This window comes from Canis lupus, chromosome 23 (assembly GCF_048164855.1).
Source record: "Canis lupus baileyi chromosome 23, mCanLup2.hap1, whole genome shotgun sequence".
NCBI classification, from domain to species: Eukaryota; Metazoa; Chordata; class Mammalia; order Carnivora; family Canidae; genus Canis; species Canis lupus.
In genome coordinates, this window is record NC_132860.1 from 17363546 (window position 1) to 17381324 (window position 17779).

General features: G+C 39.7%; 1 protein-coding gene and 1 pseudogene across 3 annotated transcripts in view; one reads left to right on the forward strand and one right to left on the reverse strand.

Annotated features, from left to right (window-relative positions):
* SBF2 (SET binding factor 2) overlaps positions 1–17779 on the forward strand; it is a 453884-nt gene that overhangs the window by 9465 nt on the left and 426640 nt on the right. The gene's annotated exons all lie outside the window — the stretch shown is intronic.
* Positions 1201–5038, reverse strand: LOC140614801 (protein S100-A6 pseudogene; annotated as a pseudogene).

The window sequence follows — 17779 nt, forward strand, 5'->3', positions numbered from 1 at the left end:
GAGAAGCAGGCTCTAGGCGAGGAGCCTGATGCGGGACTCGATCCCAGGACCCAGGATCCCGCCCTGGGCCAAAGGCAGGCGCTCAACCACTGAGCCACCCAGGCGCCCCGATTTTTTATTTTTTTTAAGTTGGCTCCACAGCCAATGTGGAGCTTGAACTCATGACCTTGAGGTCAAGTGTCGCATGCTCTACTGACTGAACCAGCCTAGGTAGCCCTCTTTTTGTTTTTTTGCTGTCTATTAATACATTTAGAGTTTAATCCATTTATCTAGATAGTATTTAACCTTTAGTCAAGTATCTTAATCACTTGAAATTCTTGTATTCTTTCGTTTGAACCCGTGTAAGTATATTAGAGAAAAATTTGCAGTACTTAGGTATTTGTTGAGGCAGTATGAGTGAAATAAGCTAAGAGGTAAACCTAATGGACATTACCTGAAATATAGTTTGAGACATTATAAAAATTGATAATTCATGGGCAGCCCTGGTGGTGTAGCGGTTTAGTGCCGCCTGCTGCCGGGGGTGTGATCCTGGAGACCCGGATCGAGTCCCACATTGGGCTCCCTGCGTGGAGCCTGCTTCTCCCTCCACCTGTGTCTCTGCCTCTCTTTCTTTTTCTTTCTTTCTTTCTTTCTTCTTTCTTTCTTTCTTTCTTTCTTTCTTTCTTTCTTTCTTTCTTTCTTCTTTCTTTCTCTCTCTCTCTCTCTCTCTCTTTCTGTCTCTATGAATAAATAAATAGAATCTTAAAAAAATAAAAATTGACAATTCATTATTATTATTATTATTTAAAGATTTATTTATTCATGAGAGACAGAGGCAGAGACATAGGCAAAGGAAGAAGCAGGCTCCCTGTGGGGAGTCCGCTACGGGACTTGATCCCAGGACCCCGGGATCATACCTGGAGCTGACAGCAGATGCTCAACCACTGAGTCATTCAGGTGCCCTGATAATTCATTATTATTGAACCATTGTAATTCATACTCAGCCTGGGTTCCTTCTCTTTTCCCATTCTGTATTGAAGTACAGTAGTTGAGATTTTTTGGTTGCTGTTTATTGCTAGCTGTCAAGAACCATTTGGGATTCGTTGATTTGACAAGTATTTATTGCTTTTCAGGCATCATGCTAAGTGCTAGAACAAAAACAAATGAATAAATGTAAGATGCTGTCCCTACCTTAGCCATTAATGGAGACAATCTTGAATCTTTTTTTTTTTTAAGATTTTTTTATTTATTTATTCATAGAGACACAGAGAGAGAGAGAGAGGCAGAGACACAGGCAGAAGGAGAAGCAGGCTCCATGCAGAGAGCCTGACGTGGGACTCGATCCCGGGTCCCCAGGATCACGCCCTGGGCTGCAGGCGGCGCGCTAAACCGCTGAGCCAACAGGGCTGCCCTGGAGACAATCTTGAAATAAATAATGATAAATGAAGAAGATGGATTCACTTTACTGTGAAAGAAAGTGAAAACTTCTTATGAGAGGTGATGTTTAAGCCAAGTTATTTAAGATGAATAAGCACTGCCATGTGGAAAAGAGGGTAAAGGAGATTAAAGACAGATAGAAGAACATGTAAATATGTGAATGGTTCCAGGAATGGCAAAAAATATACTGTAGATGAGAATTGAAGTGAATTTTGCTAGAGTGGGTTCAGATAAGATTATGAAAAGTTATATATATCAGATAAGATTATGAAAAGTTATGTATATCAGGCTATGGAATTTAGCCTTAACTCTGTAGACAGTGGGATCTATTAAAAAATGGGGGTCTTCGGCACCTGGGTGGCTCATTTGGTGAAGTGTCTGCCTTTGGCTCAGGTCGTGATTTTGGGGTTCTGGGATCATGATCTCGGGGTCCTGGGATTGAGTTCCGTGTTGGGCTCCCTTGTTCAGTGGGGAACTTGCTTTTCCCTCTGCCTCTGCCCCTCCCCCTACTTGCGCGTGTACACATTCTCTGTCAAATACATAAAATCATAAAAAAAAGAAAAAAGAAAAAAAATGGGGGGGGTCTTGAAAAGCAAGAAACAGCATAGAAGTGTGACCCAAATGGCAATGGACTGGAGGGAGAAAGACCAAGGTGAGCAAACTCAGGAGCTTTTACAGTGAGAATGGAAAGTGTGGAATCTAGAGAAATTTAAAAGCTCAAATTAGCAAATTTAATAATGAAATGGGATAAAGGAGGGATAAGGAGGAAGAGTTGTTGAGGGTAACAAAGTTTCTTCCCTAGTTAATTGAGTATTGATTCTATGAATGTAAATAGGGAATTCAGAAGAACAAATAAGTTTGGATGTAGGAAATAAATGCTGAGCTTAGTTTTGGATATGGAGATTAAAGGTGCTTGCCTATAATCAAGGTAGAGATGTCATTTAGGTGTCTAGATGTATGGGTCAGGAGATAAGAGAAGTGAAAATTAGAGATTTAATTTGACAATTACCAATATTCAACTGATTGTTAGATATAAAGAAAAAAATGAGATTGTTGAGGAAGTGTATATAGAATGAAAAGGAGGGGCCTAAGAATTGAGCCCAGGGAAAATTCAATATTTAAGGGGTAGGTAGAGCAGTAATAGCCAGGAGTGGTCAGAGGTATTGCAAGAGAACCAAGATAATGTGATATCATGGAAACCTTGCATGTAGAGAATTTTGAGGAGGAGGAAATGATGAATGTCAAAAACTCTGAAGATGTCATGTATAATGAGGACTAACAATAGTGTCTTAGTCTATTTGGGTTGCTGTAACAAATTACCATAAACTGAGTGGCTTAAACAACAAACATTTATTTCTCTCAGTTCTGGAGGTTGTGAAGTCCACGATCAAGGCCCAAGCTGATTCAGATCTTGTGAGGGCTGGCTTCCTGGCTTATAGAGAATGGTCTTTCCATCATGTCCTCACATGGTGGAAGGGGCAAGGAAGTCTCTGGGGCCTGTTTTATAAGGGCATTAATCTCATTCAGAATCCTTACTATGTAGTCACCTCCAAATACCTTCACTTTGGCTCTACCTCCAAATGCTAGCACATTGAGGATTAGATTTCTTTTTTTTTTTTTTTTTTTTTTTTTGAGGATTAGATTTCAATATATGAATTTTGAGGGACACAAACAGTCTATGGCAAATAGGCTCATGGACTTGATAATAAGGATAGTGACTTTAGAACATTATCGTAGAGTTGTGGGAGGCCAAAGCCAGTTTGATAAATGCATGTCCTAGGTCATATGCTGTATATGCCTCACAGAGTCCTATTTATTTTATTTCTTTTTAGAAGCTCACTATGACCTGACTCCCCTGGCTTCTGAGAAGTGGAAAGAGGAGTCAGAGGTGATGTCAAAAATTCCAAACATGAAAGTCTGGGATACTTGTGATAGAAAATATTTTACTCTTAACATTTATTTGTCTTTGTGGTCTTGTAAGATGATGGGGTTTTATTTACTTTAATAGCCATCCAAATGGACACTTCAGAAAGAGGGACAGATAGGGGCTGGGCACTAAGATTTGAGAGTCATTAGAATAGAGCTATCACACTGAATACCACCAGAAAGTTGGTATAGAGTGGAAGTATAGAGGACCAAGGACTGAGTTTTGGGAAATTTATTGCTAGAAGAGTAGAAAATAAAAGAAGGCATAGAAGAAGGGTTGGAGAGTTTAGGAGAGATATTTAGTTTTCCTCAGGACCTATTCTCCTAGAGGGTAATAGAACCACTGGTTTTTCATTAGTTATGTGGCCATGTAGAAGAGGGACTATTTTCGAGTTTTGTTTCTTTCCTGTTTTTTTTCTTCTCACTTTCAATTCTCTTTCTTTTTTTAAAAATATTTTATTTATTCATGAGAGACACACACAGACACACAGAGGGGCTGAGACACCGGCAGAAGGAGAAGCAGGCTCCATGCAGGGAGCCTGATGCAGGATTCAATCCCAGGACTCCAGGATCACGCCCTGGGCCGAAGGCAGGTGCTAAATCACTGAGCCACCTAGGGATCCCGACATCTTTTATTTATACCTGTTTTCCACCCACGATTTCAGCATTGACAAAACTTTGATGTTACCTAGAAACATGGTCATAACATTCATGTACAACTCAAAGTGTAGCTAAAAACAAGCGTCACATTTTCTATTATTTCTAAAAGAAAAATAAGTTCTGTAGAACATGTGTTCATATTTGTTTTTAATTAATGCTTTGTCATCTTTTCTGTTTGATTTTAATCTGAGCAAATAATGATACCATTTTTATTACTCAGTAAGCATGAATGTTAGTTGAAGTAGTTTTTAAAAAACAGTAGTTTAAGTTCCCAAACATCTAAAGCTGGACTGATTTAATTTGTACAGTTAAACTGAAATAATGTTTTCTTTTTATAATATATTTTTTTAAATTTTTTACTTATTTATGATAGTCACAGAGAGAGAGAGAGAGAGAGAGGCAGAGACACAGGCAGAGGGAGAAGCAGGCTCCACGCACCGGGAGCCCAACATGGGATTCGATCCCGGGTCTCCAGGATCGCGCCCTGGGCCAAAGGCAGGCGCTAAACCGCTGCGCCACCCAGGGATCCCTGAAATAATGTTTTCTAAAAGCTATCCTGTCACTTCTTTTTTTTTTTTTTTTAAGATATTTTATTTATTTATTAATGAGAGACAGAGAGAGAGAGAGAGAGTCAGAGACATAGGCAGAGGGAGAAGCAGGCTCCCTCCCTTTTTTTTTAAACAATAAGATATTTTGTACAATTACCCACTGCTGGATTTGACTTAGGTGGGGCAGAGAGTATCTCTGCCTTCCTGATATATTTCAGCCCCTGAAGTTATTGTAGATTAACATAATGGCCCCCAGGAAGGTGATATATTCTTGAAACTTCACCGCTTGATCCTTGTTCTGGTCCAGGTCACCCATCACCTTTGCAATGTCAGCATCCTGCAGCTTCAGGCCAGTGGGGAATTCTTTCTGGGTCAGCTCCTTCAGCTCCTTCTTGGTCAGGATGTTCTTGTCACCTTCCCTGCCTGAGTTCTTGTGGGTGGTAGATGGCCACAAGGAGGCCAATGGCCTGATCCAGGGGGCAAGCCATGGCTGGGTGCTGGGGTCAACAGGCAGCTATGAGAATGTTGTCGAGGGAGCGTTAAGGATCTCCTGTCACTTTCTTTTTACTCCCTTGTGTGATGAGTCTGTTTTTTTTTTTTTTTTTTTTTACTAATGATTAAACAGTAATTAGTTACCAAAGCATCTGGTTAAAAAAAATCCAATCAAAACAGCAAAACTGGTCTCTCCTGTAGACCAGTTGTCTCCTGGTCACATGTTATGTGAGGCTCACTAGGGATTGTTTATTTTTTAAAATATTTTATTTATTTATTTGACACACACATACACACACACACACACACACACACATACACAGAGTATGCACACAAACAAGGGGAGCGGCAGACAGAGGGAGAGGGAGAAGCAGATTTCCCACTGAGCAGAGAGCCCCACATGGGGCTTGATCCCAGGACTCTGGGATCATGACCTGAGCTGAATGCAAATGCTTAACCGACTGACCTAAGCACCCTGGGATTGTTTATTTTTATTGGGCAATTTTAGAGAAATGGTGTGATGAAATCACCATTTTGCCAAGAGTTATTTGTGTTTGTCGATCATGAGGTTTGAAGCTATTGAAGAAATTATTTGAAGATTTAAGGAAATTTTGTGAGTAGCTAATGGCACATAAGTAACCCTCAGCTATGGTGAACTACTTGGTATTCTCTTTAAAGAATCAATATGGTTTCTTTGACTTTGCAATTGCTACTCTTGTTATCTGTCTGATTTTAGCCATCCTACTGGGTGTGAAGTGGTATACTATTGATATTTTTAAAATAAATATTTATTTGAGAGAGAGAGTGTGCGAGAGAGCACATGAGCCAGGGAAGGGGCAGAGAAGCAGACTCCTCACTGAGCAGGGAGCCTGACTTGGAACTGGATCCTAGGACTCTCGGATCATGACCTGATCCAAAGGCAGTCGCTTAACTGACTGAGCCACCCAGGAGCCCTGTTTTTTTTTTTTTTAATATTTTATTTATTTATTCATGATAGAGAGAGAGAGAGAGGCAGAGACACAGGCAGAGGGAGAAGCAGGCTCCATGCCAGGAGCCCGACGTGGGACTCGATCCCGGGACTCCAGGATCGCGCCCTGGGCCAAAGGCGGGTGCCAAACCGCTGAGCCACCCAGGGATCTCCTATTTTTGTTTTTTTTTTAATAAAGATTTTATTTATTTATTTGAGAGATAGAGTAAGAGAATGTGAAGTGGTATACTACTGACATTTTAACGGATGGTTTTCTTGAGATTTTTGTGTGCATTTATAAGTATCATTTTTTCCAGCGTGATTTCTTTTTTTTTCATTATTATTATCATTTTTTTAAAGATTCTTATTTATTTATTCATGAGAGACACACAGAGAGAGAGGCAGAGACACAGGCAGAGGGAGAAGCAGGCTCCATGCAGGGAGCCTGATGTGGGACTCGATCCTTGGACTCCAGGATCATGCCCTGGGCCGAAGGCAGTGCTAAACCACTGAGCCACCTGGGCTGCCCTTTTTTTTCTTTTCCTTTTTTTTTTTTTTAAGATTTTATTTATTTATTCATGAGAGACACACAGAGAGAGAGAGGCTGAGACACAGGCAGAGGGAGAAGCAGGCTTCATGCAAGGAGCATGATGTGGGACTTGATCCTGGGTCCCTAGGATCACACCCTGGGCTGCAGGCGGCACTAAACCCCTGTGCCACCGGGGCTGCCCCCCCTTTTTTTTTCTTTTTTAAATTGAAGTATAATTGATATACAATATCCCATTAGTGTCTGATACATCATACTGATTTGATGTTTTCATATACTATAAAATGATTTCCACTGAAAGTCTAGTTACCATCTGTCACCATACAAATGTTACTATTAATATAAATATTATATTTTTCCCTATGCCATATATTATAATTTTTATTTTACTTATTATAAAACAAATTATAAATCTATTCATTTATGAATTATGCAGTCTGTGTGGGTTTTTTTTGTTTGTTTTTGTTTTTTGTTTTTTGTAAGTAGGCTCCACTTCCAGTGTGGAACCCAATGTGAGACCTGAACTCATGATGCTAAGATAAAGAGTCTGACACTTGACAAACTGACAGGTGCCCCTGCTGTATTTTTATTTTCTTTTATTTCTTAAGGAGTTTATTTATTTATTCATGAGAGAGAGAGAGAGAGGCAGAGACACAGGCAGAGCGAGAAACAGGCTCCATGCAGGGAGCGCGATGTGGGACGTGATCCCAAGTCTCCAGGATCACCCTCCAGGCCGAAGGCGACGTTAAATTGGTGAGCCACCGGGGCTGCCCAATGAATTAATTCTTTTATTCTTTAATTTTTTAATTTTTTAATTTATGATAGTCACACACACATAGAGAGAGAGAGAGAGAGAGGGGCAGAGACATAGGCAGAGGGAGAAGCAGGCTCCATGCACCCGGAGCCTGACGTGGGACTCGATCCCGGGTCTCCAGGATTGCCCCCTGGGCCAAAGGCAGGTGCCAAACCACTGCGCCACCCAGGGATCCCTAATTCTTGTAAATTATTTAAAAATTGTCTGGCACACCACATGAAAAAATGCTCAATATCACTTGACATCATGGAAATACAGATCAGGGGGATCCCTGGGTGGCTCAGCGGTTTAGCACCTGCCTTTGGCCCAGGGTGTGATCCTGGAGTCCCGGGGTCGAGTTCCACCTCGGGTTCCCTGCATGGAGCCTGTTTCTCCCTCTGCCTGTGTCTCTGCCTCTCTCTCTCTTTGTCTCTCATGAATAAATAAATAAAATCTTAAAAAAAAAAAAAGGAAATACAGATCAAAACCATAGTGAGATAGCACCTCACACCAGTCAGATTGGCTAAAATTAACAAGTCAGGAAACAACAGATGTTAGCAAAGATGTGGAGGAAGGGGAACCTTCTTACACTGTTGGTGGGAATGCAAACTGGTATGACCACTCTAGAAGAAAATATGGAGGTTCCTCAAAAAGTTGAAAATAGAACTACCCTAGGGCCCAGCAACTGTACTACCAGGTATTTATCCAAAGGATACAAATAGTGATTTGAAGGAGCACCTGCACCCCTGTTTATAGCAGCGATGTCTGCATTAGCCAGACTATGGAAAGAGCCTAGATGTCCATCAACAGATGAATGGATTAAGACGTGGTATATATACCAGAGGAATATTGCTCAGCCATCAAAAAAATGAAATCTTATAATTTGCAATGAGATGGGTGGAACTAGAGGGTATTAGAGAAACCCTAATAGATGGATGGTACTAGAGGGTAGCCAGAGAAAGACAATATGGTTTTACTCAAATGTGGAATTTAAGAAACAGAACAGATGAACATAGGGGAAGGGAGGGAAAAATAAAATAAGATAAAATCAGAGAGAGACAAACATAAGAGATTCTTTTTTTTTTTTTTTTTAATTTTTATTTATTTATGATAGTCACAGAGAGAGAGAGAGGCAGAGACACAGGCAGAGGGAGAAGCAGGCTCCATGCACCGGGAGCCCGACGTGGGATTCGATCCCGGGTCTCCAGGATCGCGCCCTAGGCCAAAGGCAGGCGCCAAACCACTGCGCCACCCAGGGATCCCTAAGAGATTCTTTTTTAAAAAATTTCTTTTAAAAGACTTTATTTATTCATGAGAGACACACAGAGAGAGGCAGAGACATAGAGGGAGAAGCAGGCTCCCTGCAGGGACCCTGATGTGGGACTCCATCTCCAGACCCCAGGATCACTACCTGAGCCAAAGGCAGATGCTTAGCCACTGAGCCACCCAGGTGTCCCCATAAGAGACTCTTAAGTATCAGAAACAAACTGAAGGTCGCTGGAGGGGAGGAGGGTAGGGGGTTGGGGTAACTGAGTGACAGGCATTAAGGAGGGCACTTGAATTTTTTTTTTTTTTTTTAGCACTGGGTATTATATGCAACTGATGAATCATTAAATTCTACCTTTGAAACTAATAATATACCATATGCTAATTGATATTAAATAAAATTTTAAAATTTGGCACATAATAATAGTGTAAGTTTTTTTTTTTTTTTTTTAATAGTGTAAGTTTTAATTTCTAGAAGTGGAATTGCTGGATCAAAGGATATGTATTTCTGTATGGACATATGTTAATTTTTTGTTCAACATTCTTTCCTTTGGGAAGCAGCCTTCTCTTTCCTGTAGTCCCAGGGAAAATGCTAGTACTAGTTACTCCCACCCTCTATCTTAAACTGGGCTAATTAGAGCCATCCCTGAATCTTTTCTTCTGGAAGGAACAAGATACTCTCTTTCTACAAGGATGACTAAGGTGGGATACTTTGACTTAGCTGGGGCTGCCAATGTTCATTTTCCTACTGTGTTGAGAGTCTGGCTGAATATTGAATGGAGTCAAAGATAGCCAAAACATGAAGAGAGAGAGAGAGACAGAGCTTTGGAAACAGCATTTAAACTTTTGGTTCCAGCCATTCTTGAAAGCCAAAAGAACATTAAAAAAACAACAACCTCAAAACAGTTTTTTTTTAAAAAGATTTTATTTATTTATTCATGAGAGACACACACAGAGAGAGGCAGAGACACAGGCAGAGGGAGAAGCAGGCTCCATGCAGGGAGCCCGATGTGGGACTCAATCCTGGGTTTCCAGCATCAGGCCCTGGGCTGAAGGCAGCACTAAACTACTGAGCCACCCGGGCTGCCCCCAAAAACAGTTTTGAGGTGCATTGCTCAATTCTCTTCCAGAAAGATTGTGTTAATTTATACTCCCATTTCCTTCAGGAGGATTTTAATTAGAAAAAAATCACTTAATAAGATTTATGGTTTAAGCAGCAACATAGTAAACTGCATAACTTCATGAAGGTGAAAATGCTAAGGACCTGGAGCAGGGATGTTAAATATTATACCTAATTCAGATTCTGTCTCTGAATGTTATAGATTGCAACTTGTCTTTGGCCTTTATCATATCGTAAACATATTTAAAATCAGTAATTTGGGCAGCCTGTGTGGCTCAGCGGTTTAGCCGTTTTCAGCCCAGGAAGGGGGACCCAGGATGGAGTCCCACATCAGGCTCCCTGCATGGAGCCTGCTTCTCCCTCTGCATGTGTCTCTGTTCCTCTCTCTCTCTCTCTCTCTCTCTGTGTCTCATGAATAAATAAATAAAATCTTAAAAAAAATAAAGTCAGTAATTTGAATTCTGAAAATTACCAGGTCTTGTCTTCTGTATTTGATTTATTTAGACTGAAGAGTTTTTGAGGGCATGGTCTAAATAAATCCCAATAGTCTATGAATAGACAGGTCTTTGAAACTGGAAAAAAATCCTTTCAGCAGAGATCCTTTTATTATTTTAGCAGACAACTTTACCTAAAGGGGTGAATAATTATTTACTTGGTACTTACCAAGTAGATGGATTTGTAGAGCTTTCTTTTTAATGATTTCCCTAATAGATTGAGTTAGGAGAAAGAATTTGTATCTTCCTTGGAAAGGCCCATCTTCCATTGATGAGACCATTCTGTAGATGACTTCTTTTTCTTTGATATGCTGTAGTTTTTTGTATATTTTATTAATTTACAAAATTAGCACCATGATTTGAAGAAAACAGTTAATTTGTTTGGGAACTTGACATCTCAATATGTTTTCTCCTTCAACCCAATATTCTATTGTTATACTTTATTTAAGATATAGACTTAAAAACTTGAAGATTCTTATTTAAAGAAAATAACATTTTGGGTCAGTTTTTAAGTGAAAAAAATCTGTTTCTACTTAATGACATTTGCTTGTAGGTAAAAATATGTGCTTTGTTTTTTCCAATTTAAACTAAGTCTAGCTACATTTAGAGAAAGAAATCAAGTGTCAGAACAAGCTTGGAAAATAATAGTATGAAAATTAATTTGCAATGGAAAGTAGCAGTTGGGACTGGAGTGAATTTTACAAATGCTTTATATAATTGTCCCACGCAGTTGTATGGAATTTGAAAAGAATGTTACTTTTCTTTTGAGACAGATGTTTTACCAAATAATTTTAGTCTGAGTAAACCAAGATTCACACAGGATTAGATTAATAAAACTCATTTTTTTTAAAGGATGAAAGAATTGAGAGGGAACAACAATAAAGATTGATTTAAGATGGTGTAAAACTAAAGGCTTTTAAAAACACAACTGTATTACCCTTCTGCCTCTCCCAAATTTTCTTTGACTGCTATTGTTCAGATTGTGTGTTTGAGAAATATGGTTGTAGAAGCATGAAGGATATTTGAAAACACTATAGCATTTGATAAAGTTACCACAATATGTTTCAGGATATTATATGATAACATTCTTTGGCCTTTTATAATTGTTTAGAAGATGGGATGCATAGTTTCCATTAGTATGGCTGCCATTTATCAAATACCATATGCCAAACTTTATTTTTCATTAATTTCTCTCAACAACTACATAAGGTAGGTGAAGTTACTGAGACTTGGAGACATTAAGTAATTTGCTTAGGGTTATATAGCTGGAACTGGTGGCATCAGTCTCTGAATCCTGCTTTTAGTTTTGTTTTGTAAGTTCAAGGCTCATGTTCTTACACTGTGCACAATCCTCTGTTGAAATTGGGGAATCCTCAGGTAAATATACTATTCTTTGTTTATTCAAGAAATGTTTATTGGCTATTATATGCTGGGCATCATTCTACAAAAAAAAAAACAAGCCAGATACTGAAGGTTCCCTTTTACAGGTTCTATTAATAGGAATAGGGAAAGCTAGACTCTTCTCCTTTAGAGAAAGATTAGCAACCTTTCATAAATGAAGTGCCAAATGGCTTCTGTTAAGCCATTCAGTCAAGTGTCTATTGAGTGGTCGGGTTGAGGGAGTAGATACTGGCTTTGTTCTTAAGGAATTTATAATTTTGTTAAGCATGATCAGTTTCACTAGCAGAGGAATGGAAAATTCATTTAAAAGGCTGACATCTGGGGTACTGTGTGGCTCAGTTGGTTAAGCATCTGCCTTAGGCTCTCAGGTCATTATCCCAGAGTGTTGTTCCCCCTCACCCATTGAGCCGCATGTCCGGCTCCCTGCTCAGAGAGGAGCCTGCTTCTCCCCCTTCCTCAGTCCCTCCCCCGCTCCTCCTCTCTCTCTCTCTCTCTCTCTCTCTCTCTCTCTCTCTCTCTCGCATGCGCACTCTCTCAAGTAAATAAAATCTTTAAAAGAAAATAAAAGGCTCACATCTACTAAACTTATAATCTACTAAACTTATAATCATCAAGAGGTTTTGGACAGCCACAGACATCAAGGGGATACTAGCAAGAGTATGTAGGTAGGGAGTAGGAGGTGGAACTGCCTGTAGAAAAAAAATCCACCTAAATGTCTTACAGGAATTGGAAATTCAGCATCGGCAAGTAAACATCCCTGGCTCTTCCAAACCTTTTCTTCTTGGTCATTCACCCAAATCAAAAACTTGCCACACTTTTCCTTTTCCCCTTCATTTTCACTTTAAAGTATTTTATTTTTCTCCTTAATTTTTTCTCATATTCTTCTTTTTCTGTCTGTTCCTACAGTCACTGCCATAGTTCAGGTCCTTTTCTATTATTATAGAGAGCACTCTATTTGGATAGAGGTTTGGCTGTGTAGAGATCTAACATAAAGGTCTACAACAGTATAGAAATTTATTTTTCTTTCACATAAAAGTCTAAGTATAGACAGTTTTGGGTTTGTATAGGCTGCTTCCAGCTTTATGTTTAACATCTTAACCCTATCACATCTGTGTGCCAAGTAAGAGGATGGAGGAAGTGGGGAAGAGGGATAACTCCTTCCCTTTAGATCCACATCACCTCCTTTGGCTGAAAGTTACCAGAAGGGATACTGAGAAATGTGATCCATATCCCTACTTAAAATTCAGGCTTCTATCACCACCACCACCAGCGCTATTATCATCATTATAGCTATTTTTTTTTTAAGTATTTATTTATTTATTTATGATAGGCACACAGTGAGAGAGAGAGAGAGGCAGAGACACAGGCAGAGGGAGAAGCAGGCTCCATGCACCGGGAGCCCGACGTGGGATTCGATCCCGGGTCTCCAGGATCGCGCCCTGGGCCAAAGGCAGGCGCTAAACCGCTGCACCACCCAGGGATCCCATTATAGCTATTAAGAGACATCTAGCGGGATCCCTGGGTGGCGCAGTGGTTTGGCGCCTGCCTTTGGCCCAGGGCGCGATCCTGGAGACCCAGGATTGAATCCCACATCGGGCTCCCAGTGCATGGAGCCTGCTTCTCCCTCTGCCTATGTCTCTGCCTCTCTCTCTTTCTCTCTCTGTGACTATCATAAATAAAAAAAATTAAAAAAAAAAAGACATCTAGCAATCTGCTTTAGGAACCTCCTTATCCCTCTCTTTTCAGTTAAATTCTTCTCTGGCTAATTCCATACTGTTACCAGAGTAATATTTTTATTTTATTTTATTTATTTTTTGGTGCAAAAATGTGCTTTTATTATAGCATGGGGATAGGACTCATGGGCAAAAATTGCTGCATTGTGAATATGAGGAACTATTGATTATATACTTTTAAGCTGGGGGTGGGGTAGAGATAAAGGAAGTTTCTAAAGGGATTTTCATGTTAAAGAAGACTTACAGGATCCTGGAAGTATGACCAGAGTAATTTTTTTTTTTCTTCAATAAAATGGTAATATCACTCTGTTTAATCTTTTAGTAGTTTGGCTTCAAATACTGAGGATGCCTCATGGTATTTGAAGAGTGTAATTGGCAGAGGAAATCTGAAATCTACATTACCTGTATCCTGCAGTCATAGTGTCCTGCATGACAGGGATACTCCTTCCCTATCAATAATGATTGGTGTTTCCTAGTCTATTAAGGCCTCAGTTCTATGTCCTTGACTGAGATATCTCTAGTTGACCAAATTGTGTCTTCTCCTGTTTTGTACTTTTGCAGTGAGGATATACATGAGGTAGTATAACTGGTTGGTTGGTCATAACTGAGAATAAATTCTTTTTTTTTTTTTAAGATTTTATTTATTTATTCATGATAGTCACACACAGAGAGACAGAGAGGCAGAGACACAGGCAGAGGGAGAAGCAGGCTCCATGTAGGGAGCCCGACACGGGATTCGATCCCAGGTCTCCAGGATTGCGCCCCCCTGGCCAAAGGCAGGTGCCAAACCGCTGCGCCACCCAGGGATCCCTGAGAATAAATTCTTGGCTCAGACAACCTCAGTTTGAATTTCTTTTCTTTTTTTTTTTAATATTTAATTTATTTGTTCATGAGAGACACAGACTTGAGAGAGAGAGAGAGAGAGACAGAGGCAGAGACACAGGCAGAGGGAGAAGTAGGCTCCATGCAGGGAACCCGACATGGAACTTGATCCCGGGTCTCCAGGATCACACCCCGGACTGAAGGCGGCGCTAAGCCGCAGCGCCACCGGGGCTGCCCTAAAATTGTATTTTTTAAAGATTTTATTTATTTATTCATGAGAGACACACTCAGAGAGAGAGGCGGAGACACAGGCAGAGGGAGAAGTAGGCTCCATGCAGGGAACCCGACATGGAACTTGATCCCGGGTCTCCAGGATCACGCCCCAGGCTGAAGGCGGCGCTAAACCGCTGTGCCACAGGGGCTGCCCCAAGTGTTGATTTTCTAAAAAATATTTTATTCATTTGAGAGAGTGAATGAGCATGAATTGGGGGAGGAGCAGAGGGAGAGGGTGAAGCAGACTCCCCTGCTGAGCAAGGAGTCTGATGTGAGGCTTGATCCCAGGATTTTGAGATCATGACCTCAGCTGAAATCAGATATTTAACTGACTGAGTCCTCCAGGCACCCTTTATATGTTTTATTATTGGCCTTTAGCAGGTATAGACAGAAGGTACCTAAAGTTCCTAAATGTATGCTGTGTATAGTTTTTGAAAGAGGGAAGTAGTAACCCTTTTTTAGGATTAATTAAATGTATTGAACAAAGAGAAGATGCTGATCAATTTTAAAGAATGTCATTGGGACACCTGGGTGGCTCAGCAGTTGAGCGTCTGCCTTCCTCTCAGGTCTTTTTTTTTTTTTTTTTTAATTTAAAAAAAATTTATTTATGATAGTCACAGAGAGAGAGAGAGAGAGAGAGAGGCAGAGACACAGGCAGAGGGAGAAGCAGGCTCCATGCACCAGGAGCCCGACATGGGATTCAGTCCCAGGTCTCCAGGATCACGCCCTGGGCCAAAGGCAGGCGCTAAACTGCTGCGCCTCCCAGGGTTCCCCCGCTCAGGTCTTGATCCCAGTGTCCTGGGATCGAGTCCCACATCAGGCTCCCAGGAGGGAGCCTGCTTCTCCCTCTGCCTATGTCTTTGCCTCTCTCTGTCTGTCTCTCATGAATGAATGAATGAATGAATGGATAAAATCTTTAAAAAATAATGTCATCACTTTTTACATAATTGTTTTTCTAACTTGCATGGTCATAAAATTAGACTCTACCCAACTCCTCAAGGATACCTTTGTCCTAAGATAAAGATCTAAGACCTCTGTTGTCATTTCATTATTGATTGTTACTTTGTATGTGGTGGTACTCTAATATTAGCTCTTTCGTAGGCAAGGTTGTGCCTTTAATGGACATAGATTCAATTACTTGTAAAAGATAATTAGTTTTATTGAAATAAAAATACTGTAGGCTTTTTATTTATTTATTTATTTAATATTTTTTTTCTTTATTTGTTTATGATAGTCACACAGAGAGAGAGAGAGAGGCAGAGACACAGGCAGAGGGAGAAGCAGGCTCCATGCACCGGGAGCCCGACGTGGGATTCAATCCCAGGTCTCCAGGATCACGCCCTGGGCCAAAGGCAGGCGCCAAACCACTGTGCCACCCAGGAATCCCCTGTAGACTTTTTATTAACATATTGTGGGTAGTGAGGGCAAATTATGAAAAAAAATGTGGACTTTCAGAATTTTGATGTGATTTTCAAAGTATCCTAACAAAATTCTTTGCTACTGAATACGAGAGCCCAAACTATCCAAATCAGAGGAGAATGATGCAGATAAATAATTCTTAAAATAACTATGAATTGGGATGCTTGGGTGGCACAGTTGGTTAAGCATCTGACTCATGGTTTCTGCTCAGGTCGTGACCTCAGAGTTGTGGGATTGAGCCCCGTGTTGGGCTCCTGCACTCTGTACTGAGTCTACTTAAGATTCTTTCTCTCTCAAATAAATAGATAAATCTTTAAAGAAAATCATGAATTATTCTTAGGAAGTAAATAATTATTTGAAAATCTAATGTTTATCTGTTGTGATCCAGTTATTAGTAGGATTAAAAACACAGTAAATGGTAATGAGATCACTTGTTTTGCATTTGACATTGTTATTTAAAAAAAATTTTTTTAAACATTGTTATTAAAGGCCTCAATAGATACTACTATGTATTTGTTCTTTTTGTATTTCTTGTTATTTTAGTAGGTCTGCAAATTGATTCCAGTTATATTAATCTTTGAATAAAAGAAATAATTTATTATATTATAAAATGGGTTTATTTTGTTGTCTTTTAAAAGTTGTTATGTTTTGGACTCTTAAAATGTTGATGCTTTAGATAAGATATATCTGGTATTGATATAACATTTTTATCCTGTTGTCGAAAAATCATTTCCTTAGGATCAAAGATATTTTCAGAGTATTTGATATTATTAGTTCTTCAACTTGTACAAAGGGTGAGAGATTCCCTAGAGTTCAGACATTGTGATTACAGTGTACTCATAGATTTTTTATTTATTTTAGTTTTTTATTTTTATTTTTTTGTACTAGTAAAGTTTAAAAAAAAAACAATATTTACCAGATTTTTACATCCAGAAATAAGATGTTTTTTCTTTCTTAGTTATGGTCTAAAGACAAGATTTTTTTTTTAAATTAATCTCTACACCTTGGGGATCCCTGGGTGGCTCACTGGTTTAGCACCTGCCTTTGGCCCAGGGCATGATCCTAAAGTCCCGGGATCAAGTCCCACGTCAGGCTCCTTGCATGGAGCCTGCTTCTCCCTCTGCTTGTGTCTCTGCCTCTCTCTCTCTCTGTTCTCTCATGAAAAAATAAATAAAACCTAAAAAAAAAAAAAAAGCCCTCTACACCTAGTGTTGGGCTCGAACTCACAACCCTGAGATCAAGAATTGTACCATCTTTTTTTTTTTTAATTTTTTTTTTTATTTATTTATGATAGTCACAGAGAGAGAGAGAGAGAGAGAGTTGTGAATGGGTTGTCCTTTGGGTACCTATCCCATCCAGTCATTTTTAAACAGAGGTAAAGTCACGTTATCCAAAACATGGCCATTGGCTCTCAGTGTAGTCATGGCATTTTCACCTAGAAGTGGGGTATGAGTCAGCATGTATTGTAAGATTTATTGATTTACCTAGTTTAGGTGAGTTACCAAAGAAAAAAATGTCATATGAATTTTTTACTAGATAAGTATTTTCTAAGGTACATTCCACAAAACAGTTCTAGGCACTGGCCTTTGAAGAGTAGTAACTTTGGCTAAATGTATAAGGAAAATTCTGCCTAATGTGTTTACTTCTTAGAGATTCACATTGTGAGTATGAGAATCCCTGCAATGTGAAAGTTTGATGAGCTATTTATTTATTTATTTACTTACTTATTTATTTATTATTTTAAAAAATATTTTATTTATTTATGCATGAGAGACACACAGAGAGAGAGAGAGAGAGGGGCAGAGACACAGGCAGAGGGAGAAGCAGGCTCCATGCAGGGAGCCCAGTGTGGGACTCAATCCCGGGTCTCCAGGATCAGGCCCTGGGCTGAAGGCGGCACCA